The sequence below is a fragment of the Rhinolophus sinicus genome, linkage group LG07 (assembly GCF_036562045.2).
Source record: "Rhinolophus sinicus isolate RSC01 linkage group LG07, ASM3656204v1, whole genome shotgun sequence".
In the NCBI taxonomy this organism is placed as follows: Eukaryota; Metazoa; Chordata; class Mammalia; order Chiroptera; family Rhinolophidae; genus Rhinolophus; species Rhinolophus sinicus.
The window spans coordinates 93,428,155-93,449,312 of record NC_133757.1 but is presented as its reverse complement, the minus strand read 5'-3'; the positions used below and the strand labels follow the sequence as shown (position 1 = coordinate 93,449,312).

At 39.5% G+C, this 21,158-nt stretch overlaps 1 long non-coding RNA gene across 1 annotated transcript in view; it reads right to left on the bottom strand.

Moving 5' to 3' along the window:
- Positions 1–21,158, bottom strand: part of LOC141572719 (uncharacterized) — a 35,944-nt gene that overhangs the window by 9,118 nt on the left and 5,668 nt on the right. Inside the window, exons 4-5 of the long non-coding RNA XR_012498125.1 lie at positions 9,073–9,169; positions 659–755 (exon numbers count right to left, since the gene is read on the bottom strand). This is a non-coding gene — a long non-coding RNA (uncharacterized LOC141572719). The remainder of the gene's footprint in view (positions 1–658; positions 756–9,072; positions 9,170–21,158) is intronic.

Genomic DNA, 21,158 nt, shown 5'->3' with positions numbered 1-21,158 from the left:
AAAATAAAGTTCTGAAATTAAAACATACCTGAAGGCATCAGGTCTATTAAGTCTAAGGAGAGATTGAAACTTAGAGAAATTTACTGCACTGCCTTTTCATACTGCACAATTTTCAAAAACACATTCTTACCAGTTATGTAATTTAAATCCACCTTTGAGGTACTTAGGATATACTTTTTAAATTATTTTCTTTGTCACCTTTCAAGAGGTTTATTTTTCCCATGTGATTAACAAAGTAACATACGCTCACTTTAAATTTTTCAAACAACCCAGGAAATAGAAGGAATAAAGTAAATGCCACTTGCTGTCTCACACTCTCCCCTTAATAATTGCTGTCAGCATTTATCATTCATCCTTTTAGATGTTTTTCTGTGCATATACGTGTAACGTGTAAAAGAATAACATCTCATTATAATAGTGTATCATAAATATCCTGTATAAGTTTTCCATAGCTGTGTAAGAAATTGCTATAGTGTTCCAAGATCCAATAATTGTAAAGTTAGAAGATGCTCTAAGAAATTAGGAAATTTATATCTTTGTCCTTTATGCCATCTTTTGTGTATACAAACATCTGCATCATAGATAGTTTTTATTTTCCTGGCTTCTAGATGAGACGTTATATCTTCCAACAGTTGAAGTTTGTGAGCAAAAATCTCACCTCAGAGTTCAAATCAGCTGGTTCGAAGCCCAAGTCCTTTTTTCTAAAGCAACCAGTGGAGAAACGCAGAGCCTGGAGGAGGCCTGAGATGAGGAACCTGAGATAAAAAGAAGAAAGTATAAATTAGAGAGATTAATAAAAGTAAAATAAGACTTCCACTTACTTTATTCAGTAGTTTTCAACAATAATTAAAATTGCTTAGCCATGCACTATATAAATGAGTGCCTTGTTTTGTTGTTTGTTTGTTGTTGTTTTTTAAGTCACCAACATAGAATAGTTGATTTATAAGTTCATTTATTATCCCCAGCTTTCATGTAGGAGATTGCCTGTAAGCGCAATCTATAGGAATCTTTTTCTTCCAAGAACAACTGAGAGTGAGAGAAAGGCAGTGAAAGAACACAGGCGATGATAAGGCTGCCCCTTATTACTGGATGTTCTTTTTTTTTTTAATCTACTTTTTTAAAGTAGTATAAAACTGGAGCCTTGCTTTTTGTCACTGCCATTGTGAATTTTTCCAGCCTTTTCAGAAAGCAACTTGGCAGTATCGAGATACATTAAAATGTTTACAGTCTTTAACACAATGTACTGTGGATTGACTCACTTGGCATAAATTCTAATTTCCTTCCTGTGTCTTTGAGCACTGCAAAAGTGAAATACAGCATTTTGAGATGCCCCTGCAGCAACAGTTCCAGATATGATTTACGTTCTGTCATTCAGATGCCTGGATTCAGAACTGAGTTAAGAGGGGAGCGAGGCATCCATTTTGCTGGCATAGCTGAGGCAACATGATTTTGCAGCAAGCAGTTTCTTGATTTGGTGGTTTCTGCTTCTGCCAAAATGAAATTTTGGAGCTAGCGATGAATTATTCCTGGAAGTTCCGTCTACTTTCTCAGCCATCCCAACAATTTTGGAAACCACAGAATACATAATCATAAACACGTTTTGCTTTAACCAGTGAGAGAAGTACCCATTATCGGCAACTGAATGCCAACCAGGCCAGGGGTTGGTTCCCTGTAAAGATTCAGAATTTGTGGTGTTCACGGGTACAGTTTATTACAGGAAAAGAGTATAGTAAGATCTCAAAGGGAAAATGTGCATAGGGCAAAGTCTGCAGGAAACCAGGCACAAGCTTCCAAGGGTCCCCTCCCAGCCGAGTCACACTGGATATGCGTAATTCTTTCAGACATGATGTGTGAAAATGAGTGTAGAGTCTTGTCAACAAGAGAAGTTCACTTGAGCCTGGCTGTCCAGGGTTTTTATTGAGGGTCAGTCCATTGTGCCTACATGACTGGCAGCAGTTACTGAAGCTCCAAATCCATCGAGGGAAAGCAGGTGTTCACCATAAATCACATTGTCAGTATATACCACCTGGAAAAACTGTTATAGCATGGCTCAGGATCCATGGCATGCAAAACACTCTTATCGGTCAGAATATTCCCAGAGTTCTGTTCCCAGCTAAGGGCATCGTGAAAACAGCCCTTTCTGGAATGTGCCCCATTTGAATGACTCAGAGCTGCTAAGTTAACCTTTCCACCCACCAGGAACCCCACTTCTATTCATTTACCGTAAAGAATAACCCAAAAGATGGCAGAAACTAAAAAACACAAAGATAGTAATTGTAATTTAAAACAGCAAAATGCTGGCTGGGGGTTGTGGTCACAGTTTTGTGACTAAAGGTCTTGCAATAAGAAAATGGTTATGTCAGTTATGGTTCATACACGTAACTAAGATTTAGACAACCATTAGGAAGCAGTATCATTCATTTTATGAAGCCTTATGGTAAAATGAATATAGATAAAATGGAATGAAAGATCAGGGTATAAGTGTACTTATACTTTAATTACAACTCTGTCAATACTAAGACGACATCTCTCAAAAAGGCAACAGTTGGGTAATGTTTTTATTTCCAAAATATTCACTAACGTGGCCCTTTTATAATTTAAAAATAAAGTTGTTTTTAATATCTTCAGCCAACTAGTCACAGTTTTTTTTTCAGTTGGATAAACAGAGGTTTTTGAAGGCAATGGTACAAAATATATCTCAGGATGGTACGTGGGTGACAACTACTCTGTAATGGAAAATCAAAGTGGGAGCCATATCCATATAACCAAAGTCAATTTGAATCTGGTCAAAAATTACATAGGTTTAATTTTTTATTGTCACTCTCTGTTGTTTATTTCTGGCAGCCATGGTGTCACCATTCATGGTCCACAGTGAACTGAAGCAGCTGCAACACCTGGTCTAGGCAGTATTCAGTATGGCTATTTCAAGTTGGCCTAACAGAACTGTTGTCACTTCTCTTCTGATTTAAACTTGAATATTTGTTTGCCCACTTTAGGAATTTCCTCCCCTCCATGTAAGAAAGTCTTTCATGCTTCCCTATAATACTTCTACAGCATGGTATATCTCAAAATTCCTTCTCAAATGCTACTTAAGTCTTCAGTGGGTGGCAATTATTAACTTTATCAAAAGTAAATTTTTAGAGAATCTAAAAATCTTAATGAAAATCAAATATTGACTAAACATCTACTTTTAACTGGTGATATGGATTTATTATGATTTTTAGTTTCCTGAAGTCAAATACCATAACTCCTTTTTCTGGGACCTAATTTCAACTAAGAGTGTCATTTGTAAATGGTATGTATTGATGAGCATGCCTTTACAGTTATCCGACTTTTAAGCTTCAGGATTTAGATTTTCATATATTCATTTTATTCACTGTCAGTGAATATTGATTGAGTGCCTACTATTTTAGGCAATCAACATATAGAACAAAATCAATTCTTACGTTGGGGGCAAGGGCTGGTGAAGGAAGACAGACAAAAAAACTCTTAATTGAAATATATTGCGTAGTGATAAGTGCTACAAAGAAAATAATAAGGTTAAGGAATAGATGATGATAACGCAGGGGTACTATTTTTAATAGAGTTCCCAGAGAAGGCCCCCAGAGCAGGTGACGCATGAGCAGCGAGCAGAAAGCAGAGGAAAGGTGCTGTGCAGATCATCTGTGTGAAGCACTCAATGCCGAGGGAACCTAAACTGCAAAGGACCTGAGAAGAGACAGCTTTGGCCTGTTTTAGGAACTATAGAGAGTTCAGAGTGGCTAACGAGTCAACAGAAGTGTACTAGTCTGCTCAGCTGCTGTAACAAAGTACCACAGACTAAAGGGCTTACAACAGAAATTGCTTTTCTCACAGAGGCTGATCCAAGTGTCAGCAGGGTTGGTTTCTTCCGCAGCCTCTGTAAATGGCTGTCTTCTCCCTGAATCTTCAAGTCTTCCCTCTGTCCAAAGCTGTGTCCTAATTGCTTCTTGTAAGGACACCAGTCCCACCAGTCATATGAGATTACCGCCTACTCTAATGACCGCATTTTAACTTTATTATTTCTTTGAAGACTCCATCTCCAAGTCACACTTTGAGGTACTGGGGGTTACAACTTCAACATATGAATTTGGGGACACAATTCAGCCCACAAAGAAAGGAAAGTGGTAAAAGATAAAAAGCCAGAGAGATAAGGGTGAGGGGGTGGCCAGACAAGGCAGGGCCTTGCAGGCCACACATGAATTTGAATTATTCTTTGGAAATGGGAAGACATTGGAAGGTTTAAAGCAGGAGAACTTTGGAATTCAGAAGTTCACTCTGGACTTCTGAACTTTGGAATATGAGCCAACTTTGGAATTCAGAAGTTCACTCTGACCCGAGCATTAAAAATGGATCAGAATGGAGCAAATTTAGAAGCAGGGAGACCACTTAAGTCTTCAGACAGGACCTTCTATTTTAATTAGGGTGATCTGGAAAGAACTCTGATAACATGACATTTAAGGCAAGATCTGAATAAAGTGAGGGGCAATTAATGCAGATATCTGAGGAAAGAAAGACGCAAAATAATTTTTCAATAAAAACTGAATATAAAGAGGCTATCTTATCAATTGAGGCTCCCTACTCTCATATAATTTGAATATGTAAACTCATTTTATTTCTCTTATTCACCTGACTTAACTAAATTGCTTTTCTTTCCTATTCCTGCTTTCAGATTTTTAAATTCCCATTTTGTTTCATGTGCTTTTTTGTGAACTGTTTTATGCCTTTTTTTTAAACTTGGAATTTATAGCAGAAATTTAAAATTTAAATACTAACCTGAAATATGGTCATAATTTCAGTAACACTTAGTATTTAAATAGTGAGATTGCCCAGAGAATATAATACCTAATGTGTTCATTAGAGTCATTGAAAAAGCAGTCAAAATTACAACTTAATGGAGCTCTTAATGGTTTAAGGAAGAAACTAAGAGAAAATAAAAACATTTCTTACACTGCAGAAATACTGGAACCTGATTTGAAGGTCCAGATCTTTTGATGTCCTCCATGCTTCTGGCATTGCAACTATCCATTAGCCTCAGTTCACAAGGCTGGGATTTGCCACAGGGTCTTCTTTTCCAAGTCTCCGTGAACCCCATCTGAATCATCTCAGGAAGGAAGCAACAAAATTGCAGTCTTCCCTCTGCAATTCCCTAGCCACCTAAACCACCACCCTTGCAGCAAGGTGATACATAGCAAAAAATTAAGAACAAAGAGGAGGGAGGGAGGACAGATCTGCACACATTTGACCTAACGACTTTAGTTCCAACAATTTATCTTAAGGAAATAATTTAAGGACCTTCATTTCAGCAAATACAGAGGGTGCCAAAAAAAACAACAACAAAAAACGTATACACATTTTAAGAAAGGAAAACTGTATTAAAATTGGAATAATACATACCAAGAACAAAAGATGAATACAAGTCACGTTTGACTTGTGCAATTACAAGAGGTGCTCAAAGTGGTTACCCTCAGCATCCAGACACTTCTGATGACAGCGAACTACTGCTTTAGCAATGTGGACCAACGTGTCCACTTGTATACATACTTTTGGCAACCCCCGTGTTAGTGAAAGAATGAAACAGTCTAGCTGTCCAGTCAAAACCACCTTCTTTCTAGTGCCCCCTCATGGCCCTACTTCTTTCACCTGCCTAATTCCCACTCACCCTGTAGTGCTCAGTTTAAATTCCACTTTCTGAGAAACACTTGCCCTGAGCTCCCAAACTAGGCTAAAGGCCTTCTGTTAATTGCTCATATAGCACCCTGTCTCTTTTCCTCAGTAGCACAATCAGTAATTATTTGTGCAATTATTAGGTAATGTCTGCCTGTCCCCTTCTCCCAGACCACAATCTCTGTGAGGACTGGAACTCTGTCCATTTTCTTCACAGCTGTATCCTCAGAGTTGATCAGAGTGCTTGGCAGATAGCAGGGTCTCCATAAATATGTGTTACCATTGGATTGTACACTTTAAATGGGTGAATTTTATGGTATGTGAATTACATGTCATTCAAGCTGTTAAAAAGGTTACCATTAAAACAAACATATTCATTAACTAAACATTAAACTAATGAAAATTGCCATAGAGCAGCATGGAGTGAAGTTAGTGAAAAATATTAGGGTTGTATGTCTATTGCCATGGGAATATAGTCAAGAAATATTATGCAAGCGTTTTTATGAAACAGTTTATAAAATATGATCCCTTTTTTCGCTTAACAAAAAGATATATCTGTATATTTAACCAATATTTACTGAATGCCCATATTTGCAGGCACAGTTCTAATGTCTGTGACACATCAGTGGATAAAGATCCTTGTTATCATGGAGCTTTCATACAGCATGGGAGATTAACCACAAGTAACAGACATAATGAATAAGGACTTATATAGTATGTGAGAAGGTAAAAAGTGCCATGGGTGGGGTAGGGGTTGGCAAAAGAAGGTTTGGAAGAGCTGGGGAGAGGCAGGTTGCAGGTTTTTTGTTGTTGTTTTTCTTTGTTTTTATATTTATAATTTTAACGTATTTCAAATTTCCCAAATTAGGTGTAGTGAGCTATTTCCCTGAAGACGGAATATAGCACAGGTCTATTTGGGACCTTGTTCAAGAGATCGATTTATCAACAGTGTTGAAAGGACCTCAATATAACATGGCCCACACATGTCTTGTGGCACAATGGCATGTCGCAGTTTTAAGTAGAAAAGTTAGCCTTGTCCTTTGAGAAGGTGAGCAAAGATTCAAGATAGGGAGTTAGCCAAGTGGGTATCTGGGGGAGCAGAAAGCCCCCACAGCAGGTTTGAGCCTGGTCTGTTCAAGAAACAGCCAGGAGACCAGTGTGGCTGCAGCAGAGCAAACAAGACGGAGTGCTTTAGGAGAGTGGGGTGGCGAGAGTATCTTGTTGCCATTGGAAGGACTTTAGCTTTCATTCTATTAGGGTTGGGGAGCCATCATGCGATTTTGACTAGGAGAGAGATATGATATCCCGTTTGAGAGAATGGCTCTGGCTACTGAGCTGAGGGGAATGGGAAGAGATGCCGGGAGGCCTGTTTAAAGGTTATTGCAGTAATTCAGGCAAAAGAAGATGAGGGCTCAGATCCAAGAAAGGGCAGAATAGATGGTGAGGAGAGGTCAGTGTCCAGTATTTTAAAAATAGAGCCAATGGGATATCCTAATGGATTAGGAAGTGTTAAAGAAAGAGAGGAATCAAAAAACAAAGTATTTGACCTAAGCAACTGCGGGATGGAGTTGAGAATAACAAAGATGAAGGCAAAGGATGAGGCTGATTGGAGAAGAAAGAATTGAAGTTGAGCTTTGCATGCGTTATTTTTCAGAAGTCTACTACAGATCTGTGCTAGATTGTTTTCAACACATTATCGGTGGCACCCTCTTCTAAGATACAGCAGGTCCATCTTCAATAATATCGTTTTTTTCTATCTCATTTCATTACAATGTTGATGAGAAAAAAAATCAATTCCCGCTGGCCTGGGGCCACTGGTTTTTGGAGTTGGCACGTTCTCCCTCTGTTTGTATGGGCTTTCTCTGGGGACTCCAGATTCCTCCCACATCTCAAAGATGTACATATTAGGTGACTTGTGTGTCTTTATTGTCCCAGTCTGAGTAAGTGTGGGTGTGGGTGATGTGTCCTGCGATGGATGGGCATCTTGTCCAGGGTGGGGCCCTGCCTTGCACCACTAGCTGGAGAGGCTCCTGCCACCCACAACCCTGATGTGGAATAAGCAGGTTGGAAAATAATGATTTTCCCTGTTGTTTTTTTTAATCTTTTTAAAATATATGTATAGCTCACAAATTTTTATTAATGTTTACTATTAGAAAAGTTTTGGGTCTTTGTTTAAAAGTTTGGCAATGTTTTTGTGACCAGAAATATGCCGAGGGAACTTACTCATAAGTCTTGTTTCTATCAATGAGCCTATAGTAAAATTGGTTTTGTTACAAATCATTTTACTTAAAGTTTCCAAGAACCTATCAACAACATTAAATGAGGAATTACTATATAGTCATCCCCTCTTATCCACAAGGGAAAAGCTCCAAGACCCCCAGTGGATGCCTAAAACTGCGGATAGTACCGAACACTAAATACCAGTGGTGCCAAAAAAATCTATACATACACTTTTTAAGAAAGGTAAAAACTGTATTAAAATTGTAATACTCAATATATACCAATAACAAAAGCTGAATACAAGTCATGTTTGACTTCTGCAATTACAAGAGGTGCTCGAAGTGGTTACCGTCAGCATAATTTTAATACAGCTTTTTCCTTTCTTAAAATGTGTATACATTTTTTGGCACCCTCTGTATACTATGTTTTTTTCTATACATACCTATCTATGATGACGTTTAATTTATATATTAGGCACAGTAAGCGATCAATAAAAATAACTAATAGTAGAACAATTACAACAATATACTGTAATAAAAGTTATATGAATGTGGTCTCTATTTCTCGAATTATCTTACTGTATTCACCCTTCCTCTTGTGATGATGTGAGCTGATACAATGCCCGTGTGATGAGCTGAAGTGAGGTGAATGACACAGATGTCATGTTGTGGAAGTCGGCTACCATAAGGGTGACGAACACCAGCACTGAGATACTGATAGCCAGTCAATTTGACAACCAAGATGGCTACTAAGTGACTAACAGGTGGGGAGCGTATGTAATATGGAGATGCTGGACAAAAGGATGACTCATATCCTGAGCAGGACAGAGAGGGACTCACAAGATTTCATCTTGCTACTCAGTATGGCATGCAATTTAAAACTTACATGTTTATTTCTGGAATTTTCCATTTAATATTTCAAACCGCAGTTGACCACAGATAACTGAAACTGCAGAAAGCAAAGCCGCGGATAAGAGGGACTACTGTATCTGGTAAAAAGAGACAGGGGACTACATTTCCCAGAATCCCCTTTCTCCATCAGAGTCAGTCACAATGAGAGGACAGATCTAAAACCCTATTCTCTGGAAGTTATTGAAGCCAGAGAATAACTATTGTGAGTGAGCTTTTTGAAAATTGCCCACATCAGGGATAGTTGGTAGGTACTTACTATTCACAGCAGCTTCAGGATTTTATTGCTGTTGCCTGAAAGAGTTGGTGGGAGGATCCTGCCCTTCCATGGCTTCCAGACATATGCTTGCTGCAGGCTGAAATAGAAGGAACAATTATTTTGACTACCCCTCCCCTAGTCCTTCTCACCATTATTTAAACTTCCAGTTCCCTTTAATCAAACCCTTCAGACTCAGAATGTACAGCCATGTCTTCTGTTTTTCTGACTGACAAAACATCCAAATGGAGAGGTGGAGCCTGTAGTTGGAAATGTCCATCTGGAGTTTGGGAGACAGGTCAGAGGTCATGGGCTGGAGATAAGATTTGGGAGTCATCAGCAAATGAGGGTGTTTAAACCTTGAGCTTGAATGATCACCAATCATAGAGAGCAGTTCAAGAACTGAGCCTGGAGCAAACTAACATGGACAGGCTGCAAAACAGAAGAGACCAAGTTGGCTGAGGAGGTGCCAACGAGGCAGAAGGAGCCAGGCCTGTGTGGTGCTCTGGCAGCCAGAGAAGAAAGGGCAGCCAGTAGGAGAGCATGGCCAGCTACGCCAGGGCGCCGACTGGTGAATTAGCTGAGGACTGAGATCTGACCCACTGGATCACGCAAAGTGAGGTCATTGGTCACGGGGACAAAAGCAGTTTTGTGAAGTAGAAGGGGTTTAAAAAGCAAAAATGGGAGTAAAATAATTTCACTCAGCAGTGTTCACTGTGAAACACCTAGTGACATACATGAAAATGTGAACAAGCAATAGCTCTGGGTAGTGAGATTACAGGTGAGGTTTTTTCCCTTATATCTTTTTATTGATTAGCTGAAATGAACATGTACTCCTTCTATAATAAGTAAAAATAAAATTATTATCAACGTCCTCTCTTAATGCTTTAACCACTGACCTGCCCGGGCCTGAAGTTGACTGTGAGTTCCAAAGGGGTTCAGTACTAAGCAAGAGACACACAAACTCTGGGGTGTCAGTCTCAATTCCTAGACACTACTCCACCTTCTCCTTATTCCCAAGAACACAAATGACGCACACTCTGTCTGCTGTTCCCAAACTTCAATTACTGAGCACTTTAAAATTAAATGGTACCCTGACAACTTGAAAATTCTTTTCAATAATTAAAACAAATATTTATGGCACACTTTCCACGTAGCAAGAACTTGCCAAACACTATATTTAAAAACATGAGCATGCTTGCCAAATGCTTAGATTACACAGTAAACACCATTTATTCACGCTAGCCAAAGACCCATCCAGCAGAAAAAGCTGTCAACTCTACTGAAGAAAGAAGGCAAATATGAGAAATTTCAGTAACTTGAAGCTTGTAAGACCTAAAAAGGTGAAAAAACAGAAACCTTGGGAAATCCAAATGTGACATTATATAATAGTCAGGAAAACGACCTTTTTGTTGGGATTAAAATAGTTAAGAGATTTTGGGGAACTGCTTCTGGAGAGGGGCTCTTTTCCTGATCCTGTATTTCCAGTACCTCTCCCCGTAGCTGCATATGGTGATGGCTAGCACTTAATTAATATTTATTGAACTAATTACCTCACTTGCTCTTTACTGAAATGGCCATGATGATTATCCCTTGTTTCTAGCAAATACAAAGTTAGGTTGAATGCGCACACACTGATTCACAGATGGGTAAAACTGGAGGAGCTTCAAATGTTCAGAAGGCCCACGGGGGCATTTCTCTCTAGCCTACAGATGATTTCCGTCATGTTGTGTTGATGCACTAAATTTCTAGTCTCTGAGATTGCAAAATCTGTCTGACAGTGAAGGAGGTCGTTAAAGTACAAAAGGAAAGAAAACAAGAATTAAAAAAAAAAAATGGAATAGGCAGTATAGATGAGGTGAAGTCATATTATCATACCTTAGCAAATCTTCTAACTATTGATGATAGACACGTATAGTAGTAGAATCTCAAAGGCTAACAAGTAACAATAATGAAGCTAAGTGTCTTTCATGTGTTACCTAATGTAATGCCCCAAACAACTGAAAGCAGAATTATTAGCCCTATTTTGCAAATATGGAGACTGAGGTTCTGGGATGGCCTGAGTAATGGATGACCCCAGGGCTGGGGTCAAGGCCAGCCAGAGTGGGAGAGCCCACAAGCTGCGGTCCTAGAAGGGGACACAGCAGCATTACCAGTATGTTTCTGCAGTTCTGGTCAGAAAAAAAAGAGACAGAGAAGTTTAGTTCTGCAAGGGGTTTAGCAGCACTTAGGGACCTCTCGCCTACAGATAGATTCTTGGCAGGCGATTACTCAAGAGAGAGAAGCCTGAATTGAAATTAGACTCTATATCAGAGACTCTTCAGAAATAGCCATAGATTTTATTTGAAAAGCAAACTGAAGTAATAAATCTTGACCAGCAGGTGGCAGGCTTGCCTCATGATGAGTTCTTTAAAAGCTTGCAGAAAGGATTACAGTGGATTTTTTCATTCTGAGTGATACAATTTCAAAATTACAAATACGTTTCATATTTAGCATGAGTTATGAACACACTATCATTGAATCATTCTATGGCCTGGAGTTTCACAACTAATGTTGACTAAATTTGTTCAATTAACTGCAAAAATACAAGACAATATATGTAGATATTCAGTAAAATCATCAAGCCATTTCTGCACACTAAATAGAAAGTATAATGTTTAAACTATTCTAAGTCATAGTGGAGGGAAGTAATATATTTAAATATTTACTTTTCCATTAAGATCTTTAATATATTTTGTCTTCCTGTGTGAGACTTCTTTAATTGTATATGATGGACTCCTGTCTCATTTAATTTTTTAAAAAATCTTTAAGTTTTCATTCATTCTAGAGAAATAATAAAATTTATTTTTAACTTTTTAGAAAGGTTAAAATGTGGCTGCAATTTTTTTACAATATTTAAAAGTCTATTTCATATACTATTCAAAATTACAATGGCAAATCCTATCGGACAATCATGGTAAATTTCGGTTTACTCTCAAAATATCTGGTAAGTCTAGCACAGCAGGATAACACATTTTCTCTATTGACCTTATTTACATGAAGACAATGTCCGGCTTCACTAATTAATATAATGAGCTAACAAGCAGGCCTGGCCCCAGCAGTACGTTGGGCACCAAGAAGGCAAGGAGAAGGTTCCTGCATGCAACCTTATTATAGAGACAAGACCAATACAGTCTTACATCCCTGGGAACTTTCTAAAATTCCTAAATATATCATTGCAAACACATTCCCAGCAGAAGGCTTACATGATCCAAATGGAAAATGGCAGCTACTTTGGCTTTTTAGTAAGGAATGGTCATCTAGTTACGCATTAACTCAGCTACTCACTGCTCACTGTCACCTCCCTACACAGGCTGATACCCCCCCGCCCCCCCCCCCCGCCCCCAGTCACACATCTACTCTTCAAACTCTAGGTGATTACAACTTGTATCTCAGAAAACTTTCAGATGCCTAAGTATCAGGGTTCCTTTTAGAAACAGAAACAGAAAATTTCAAATGCTAGGAATCTAATAAATGTGTGGCATGATAAAAAAAAAACATAAGGCAGTATATATACATTTCACATGTCAGTAAATAAAAATCAGGAGTCAGAATGGGCCATGTCACTAAACTGGGTGGTGCAGACTACAAGTGCAGGGTTGGGCAGTCTGCTGGTGAGAATCGCTAAGGAAGATTTCCTGATGGTGATGAAGGTAAGCTGGAGCTGGGATGGGGGGAGAGCCAGAGAAAGATAGAAGAGGAGAAGGGCCACATCTGGGTAGGCAGAGAGACATGAGAAAACACGAAAGAGCTTTAATTATTATGGAACATTTGGAGGACCCTTAACCTAATTTAATTTTCAAAATAACACAATATGCTCTTTACTTCCCACTGATCTCATATGCAAAATAAGATGGTTGCATCCAATAATCTTCCAGGATCCTACTGGTGCTAACCCTCCACAGTTGATTATCTTCATGTCAATCACACTGTTATCGGCTGAACTGTGTCCCCCCAAAATTTGTATGTGGAAGTCGTAACCCCATGTACCTCACAATGTGACGTTCTTTGGAAATAAGGTTGTCGCAGGTGTAATTAGTTAAAATGAGTCACACTGGAGCAGGGTGGGCCACTCACCCAATACGACTGGTGTCCTTATGAAAAAAGGCAATTTGTACACAGACAAGCACACACAGAGAATGCCATGTGAAGACTGGGGTTACGCTGCTACAAGCCAAGGAGTTACCAGAATCCAGGAGAGAAGCCTGGGACAGATCATTCCTTGGCACCTTCAGAGAGAAAATAGCCCTGCTGACACCTTTGATCTTGAACTTCTAGCTTCCAGAACTATGAGACAAATGTCTGTTTAAGCCACTCAGTTTGTGGTACTTTGTTACAGCAACCCTAGCAAACTAATCATACACATCAAGCAAAATTCACTGTCTTTACCTCAATACTTCATATGTATAAACATATATAGTAAACCTGGGGTAAATATTTAAATGTAGGCAGCACATTATAATTGCAGATTAGGTTTAGTGATTACCAGAGGGTAAGGGGGAGGGAAGGTGGTAGAAGAGGTTAAAGAGGGTCAAATATATGGTGATGGAAGGAGAACTGATTCTGGGTGGTGAAGACACAATGCAATATATAGATGATGTATTATAGAAATGTACAATTGAAACCTATATAATTTTACAAACCAATGTCACCTCAATAAATTTAATAAAAATTACAAAAAAAGAGAATTGTAGATTAGGGGGAAAATTTGTTTTCTACAGAGGCTATATAAATTCAGACTGAGTAAGTCCTCTTTTGCCAGTTTAAAAGTAAGTGTGGCTGCTGGTAGAGGCCAGTGAAATAGCAAAAGGGACCGTGACTAGGTTCCAAGTCATGTGGGGGAATGGTTGCAACACTGCTCTATCGATCATCAGCTTGTTTGGAACAGCAGCCCAACTCTAGGTATTCACACTACTTTCCTCGACTCACTCTTCTTGTTCTTGGTCAAATAGGGCATCAGTTGGCGTATGGACCACTTTGTGTGCCAGAACTGGGCCTTTTCTTCTGCCAAACTGAAAGATGATCCAGAATGTTCCTGACCCCTGATCCTTACATTACAACTCTCCATCTCCGGTGGCAGTACTGTGCCGATATAAAACAAACAAACAAAAGAACCTTTCCACCTCTATTTGTTCTTTTGGTGACTTATTTAATTGAAATCCCTACTTCCAAAAAGGACTTGAGGTGACTTAAAACAACTGGCCAACATATACATGATGAACTGTGTGGTCTGAAATGGACAGTGTAGTTACACATTTTATAAAGTCTGCTTTTATGAAACTGAAAGTTTTTCTCAGGTACCTAGTGGAAAAGTAGGCCTATTTGTGCTATTAGAATGTCAGGTGCTTTCAAACTCTGAAATAATAGGTTTTATCTGCCATGACGCTATCCTGTACATATAGCAAGTAATCTAAGGTAAATTGATCAATGTAAATGGCAGAGAAAGGGGAGAAAAAAGTTCTCATTTCTCATTCTTATTATCTGCTGGCCTCATTCCCCTTTAACAGGCACAGCAACACAATATAACTCCTTACACGAGAAAACTCACTTTGCAGAAAACGTTTTCTTTTTTGTGTGTTTCTAATTTGTTTTGTGTATGCTCTAAGGTAACAATACTTCTAAAAAATAAGAAAGACAGAAAAATCCTATGATAAGAGACAAATATGTGTATAACAGGAAAACAAGGAGTGTAAAAAACAGGCGAAATAAAAAGTAATTGAGCAAATACTTTCTTTTTGTAGAGAAATAATCATTCAAGTACTGTAACTCCTTATAAACTTTTTACACAGAGAAATGCAATTCAAGAAGAGAGGTAGAGGTGAGAAATGACTAACAAAATCTAAAATTTTTGATAAATTAATGGTTTAGAAAATTTAAAGAGAAAAATCAGAATTACACTGAGAACAAATGGTCATAGGCCTTTCCTGCAAGAGATCTTATAAATTATCCTACAGTGTGCCCCAACCAAACACACACACACACACACACACACACACACACACACACACACAGGACTATTTCTTCAAAAGACAAATGTATGGGACAGTTGCATTTGAATCACAAATCCATATACACCATTTACAAACTACTCTATGGCAGCACGTTCTATTCTAAAAGTTTTGCTAAATTACATCCTTACAAAAAGGAAAACTCAGCCCCTCATCATGGCAGCACACTGCACTAATATGACATTAATGTCGGCCCCTTCTTAAACAACTTATTCAGCTGTCCTGCTGTAAGCTGATGCCTCCATACTGGGAGACAGGAGTCAGCGTAAGACTATTGGCCTGAATGATGACACTACGTTCTAGACAAATGCCTTCTGGAAACACTGTCTTAGGTCAGGCTGCTATAGCAAAATACCATAGGATGGGTGACTTAAGCAATAGACATGTATGTCCCATCACTCTGGGGGCTGGGAAGTCCAAGGTCAGAGTGACAACATGGTCAGGTTCTGATGAGCTCTCTCTTCCTGGCTTGCAGAGTTCTGCCTTGTCACTGTATTCTCACATGACACAGAGAAAGAGATCCTTTCCTATCTCTTCCTATAAGGGCACTAATCCCATCGGGAGGGCTCCACCTTTGTGACCTAATTACTCCCCACCCCCCACCTCCTAATACCATTGCATTGTGGGGGGGGGGGGGTAGGGCTTCAACATATGAATTTTGGGAAGACACAACTCAGTCCATAGCACACACACAGGATTTATCCAGTTTTGCTTGCCTTTCAAGGTCCTCTCCCACCTAAATTACTCATAGGAGCACAACTGTCACACCACCCCGGCAGGACTCAGACCAGTCTGTTGTGAGTCTGTACCTCTGGCTAAGATGGTGCTACATGTCACCTCAGAAGTGATGGTAGGTTGTGTATATAGCTTTGCCAGTGAACATGTAGGCACAGGACAGTCAGCACTTTCATATTCAAGATACCCAGCACTTGAGGGAAGGACCACTATACCCATTTTGTAAATGAAGAGCAGCTCAGATAGTAGGAATACACAGGGGGGAGGAGAGAAGCATCCATGGCAGGCCAGCCAGAGGATACCGGCAGGATACACAGTACGTAGAAGGCTCTTTCTCCTGAGAAATTCAGCAAATGGAGGCCCAGCTACTCTGCCACCAGGAACGCCAGGCCTGTTGGATAAAGGGTTCATAGTAGTCCACGCTAGTAAGAAGATATCAAGTGTAATTAAATGAGAAGAGCTCCGCAATTCATGGAGCTCATGAAATCCATGCTCTCCATCATTCTGTTTTCACTCAACAATATGACAACTCTCAGTGCTCTTGTGACCCCCAGAAAACCATTCTGTAGCTGAAACTCTCTATAGTATTGCCAGGAATTAATCTCGTTGCTAACAGCCAGAATGGCCACTGATATTTGGAGCTTAAACTTAAGTCAGGATCCCTGACATCCAAATCATCGAGTTGTTTCAGGATAAATCTTTCATGGGTTTTGATCATTCCTACATGATGTAACCTCAAACAGGGCCCTGGATGGCACTTACATTAGTAAGGATATCATTAAAGGAAAGGCTGAGAAATGTACAGTACACTCACACAAATGGAACGGAAATACACCTTCTGTCCCAAGCCATTATTAATGAACTTCAGACATATAATCAACTCCAGACAGCCCACCAGATTTTACGTGTTTTTCTAATAATGGTGACAAGTTGCACTAAACCACTATGCCTAACGCAATCTCCCTTGTGACTGCATTAAAATGGTTAGACGTAGTCTTCCTAAAACCAAAACAAAGTGAGATTACATTCCAAACATAAATGATATCTGGGTTTTACTGTATATACTGTAGTATACTGTGATCTGAAAGCAGTGACCAACTGAACAGGCATTCATCAAACAGTTCAAACTGGATTAAAACTCTCTGTGCCAGCCCTGTGGGTACAGCATGGAGCTATAGCAACTCTCCAATCATTTAACTGAATTAAAGAATTGCCCTGGACTTTCAGTTTCCCTTCACATCACACCAAAAAATCCTATTTATAAAACCAAAACAGTGGAGTCTCTGACATCAGCATCTGACTCTTGCCTACTACATAAGGTACAGACAATGTGACTTCTTATTAGGTTGAACCCTCATAGTGATATGGATTGAAGTTATACAGGTTTAAGATTAGGACAGAGTGGAGTGAGTCCTGTAGGCAAGCGGGGACCTTGGGATGCCTCTGCCTAGCCTCCATTCACCTGGGAATTTAATAGATATTTCCAAAGATATATGGTTCTGACTTCCCAGACATTTGTATAGAAACTCTCCTTTCATTCCTTCCGTTGGAAATAGTGCAGGGGCCAAAAAAAAGGTATACGAGTGGACACTTTGGCCAATATTGCTCAAGCAGTAGTTCACTGTAATCAGAAGTGTCTGGACGCTGATGGCAACCACTTTGAGCACCTCTTGTCATTGCGGAAGTCAAACGTGACTTGTAGTCATTCATCTTTTGTTATCGGTATATATTATTTCAATTTTAACACAGCTTTCCTTTCTTAAAATGCATATACACTTTTCTGGCACCTTCCGTAGATTATATACTCAAACAGGCATGTTAAGTTTTATGGCCAATGTCAGGGATTTTCTTGATTAATTTTTAGGATATACTAATTTTAGAACCCAACCCAACATGAAGCCATCTCCCCTAATACCAACCTGCTTCTAGCCAAATAATCATTCTTTTCTATTTTTAAGGTAAACAACAATTCAAACGGAAGGCATTCCCTTTCTTTCATGCACTTCCTTTTTCTAATACAGTTATTTTGAAAACTGTATAAATCACTATTAAGTTCATATTTTATTCAACAGACATTTATCAAGTACCCATTATGTGTAGGATAGTTCTTGGATATTTCTAGGCTATTTCTTGGATGCAGAGGCTGCAAGAAAATGAGACGTGGCCTCTATCCTCAAGGGGTTTTAACTAGTTTGGGAGCATAGACAATGTACATTAAAGGTAGTTAGCATGATTAGACAATTTTAATGTACTAGATAAAAATAAAACCATATAATTTGCTGTTTAGTAAAATTCCTTAGACTGATTTCAAAATGTACAATTCGTTACACTTTTGTTGTTGCTGGTATTTATTTGCTATAACCCTGTCACTGAAAGTCATTCACTCATCATGCTTAATGTTTTTATTAATCTTCTGCCCTAAATAACTCAGGGGATAAGAGTCACTGTCCAATTTGTTTTATAGCTTTAAAAAAAAAAAAAGCATCCTACTTCTTTCGTAAATGAACTATCACAATAAATTATGTAAGGTTTCTAAATTGTTAGACAAATCTGGCATATTTATTTTATAATAAATTAAAATGTACGCATTAGACTTGATTTTCCCACTTATCTTCGATATTAGTTTCACTGGTCCAACATATTCCCTCTAATCCATTCTAAAGCTCATGAGTTATATGGCGAATTTCTTGTGATGACATTAAGAGCAAACCGTACTGGAGCTCATACAGCATTGCCCCATGCACACCTCACCATCTGCGTGCTGCGTCTCTATACTCAGCTTAATGTTTAGGATGATACAGCTTGAGAGTTAATGCAACAAGTGAAAAATATTCTCACTCTACAACTACCAATATGTATTTACAGATATTAAAAATACCGATTCCATTTAAAAGCTGCACTCAGTTGACAAGAGTATGAAGTGAAGATATGCATACCCGGTTCTTAAATTTCTGTTTCCTGTCACTCCACAGTCTTACCTCTAGACTTCTCAAGGAACTTGGAGCTCTAACCACAACTCCAGATGGAGCTGCAAGTCTTAGAGGCCTCCTAGCTTTTGAGGGGCTCTGAGGAGATCCCCAAGGGTCATCCACATGTCAGGTGGAACTTTAAAAGGACTAGGTCAGGTGTAACATTGCCCTGGCACCAGAAACTAGCAGGTCATCAGCCCATGCTTGGGAAAGCAGAGATGAAAAGAGGGTAGGGGGGAGTCATGAGCCCCAATACCAGGCTTCAACCTGGTGACACCATGAGGAATTGGGAGGTTGAGGGGAAGTTAAGGGCAGGAGCAAATGACCATTACATTCTTCCATCACCCTCAACCTTCAGGACAGTAGTCAGGGGCCAGGAAGCAGCTGGAATGTGAAGCAGGACAGAGCACTCCTGATCCAGGGTGACCCTGAGCACCCAGAAGGTCCCAGGACCCTGTGCATTGGCCTTCAGCCTGTTGGCCCCAGGAAGTGCCCACAGAGAGGTCTGCTGGACCATGGCCTTCTGCTAGAAGAAGTGAGACCCTGGGGAGCTAGGGTCAGGGGGAACATTGGGGCAGCTGGGGAGGCTGAGCAAGGAGAACCTAAGAAGGGATTTCACAGTACAGCAGCCTCTTTGAAGCTGGCAATACTGCATTCTCAACACGGTGTCTTAACAATTAAATGCATTTGGAAGTGGATCTCACAAATAGGGAGAACAGTGTCTTTTCACACAAAATGCTGGCATCAAAAAGCCGATGATCCTTGAATTACATCACTTGCATGACTCGCCTGTGATATCACATTTTTAGTACATTAGGTTAGAGAACAACTACTCTTTAAAGAAAAACCTCTGCCTGAGTCAGAATCTTCCAAGAAATGAATCAGTTCCATCATTGATGCATATGGTCTTTGGGAACTCTCCTGGAAGTCAGGCCAACAGGAATGACGTGTGAGGGCTACAGACTGGCTTGGATCTGAGAAGGCTCTCGGATTTTTCCAGTAATGACTTTGGTTCCTCATTTCCCCGTTGGTCTTCTCATGAATCTTCCCGTAACCTTATGCAAGTAAAACAAGTCACAGTCTAAAGAAAAATAAATAGCTAGAGAGTAAATACAAGGGAAAATAAGAGACAGAGACAGAAAACAGGATGAAGACCTTTAGGACCAAAGCTCCTAGTACTAAAATGAGAGCATAGGAACTTCAATATACTACTAACGTCCAGCTGAAAAACGAGTGTCAGGCAGGGGAGTGGGTGTGATAATCTTCAGGACGACTATTTTGGCACTCTTTTGTAACACTAACACCATCAGGGCTGTCTATAGATCCTGCTTTCCTGGTGCCCTCAGGAATAGGGGTCCAGGGCTAGGTGACCGAAAGGTTGGTAAATGCCGAAGAAATGACTGGCAGTTCTGCTCCAAGTGAATGCATTACTGTGTTTCTTACAGGCGATAAGCAACAGCGGACTTTTCATGTAATTAAATATAATATTCATGTCACAGTTGAAGATTCCTAAAGCTAGGCTGGGCAGTCCCTGTTTCAAGTTTAGTCCATTTTCAGTAATTAGTGCTATAGGCCAAGGCACGCACAGAGAATGATAAATCGCAGAGATCAATCACATCAAGACCCATCTGCAGGGTCCTTTTATACTCTTCTCCCTGTCATTGCCAGCCAATGTCATTATGCTTATTAGCAATTCTAGCTGTACATCTGAGTCACCGCACCCCACATTCCATACGTGTGAGCAGCAAATTGCCATTTTTATTCAGTCTAAGGAGATTGGCCTGTTTAGTTCACACATGCAATCACAATATTCCTCAAGATGTAGGGATGATTAATTTCAAGACACTTTTAAAATGTTTATTAAAGCAAAAGGACTCATTGACATTAATAGCAGCAATGTGGTCCCACACAATTAATAGCAAAAATGCTCTACTACAATAGAGAGCCACGAACCATGATACTGAAGACTATTCCTAACTCTTCCTTAACCGTCCCTTTACAATGTTTCGTGCATTTGGTTGTCTTATCCACATTTATCATCAGCTTTGCCTTTTTGCCCGCTGACCAAAATCAGGAAGAAACATGCTGGTAACAGGTCTGAAACACTTCAGAAAGAAAAAGCAGAATCAGTAGCATACAGACTGAGGCCAAAGTCTGAATGGAGTTTCAGACCAACCAAGTGACTGATGGGTATTTTTTATTTTTAAATGCCTGCCTCCAAGTTACTCCCACGTGTAGTTCTAACACCAATTTCCAGCGTGTAATTCAACAAAATTTATTGGCACCTATTATGTGCCAGAACCTATGCTAGCTTCCATTGAGAAGACTACTAAAGAGA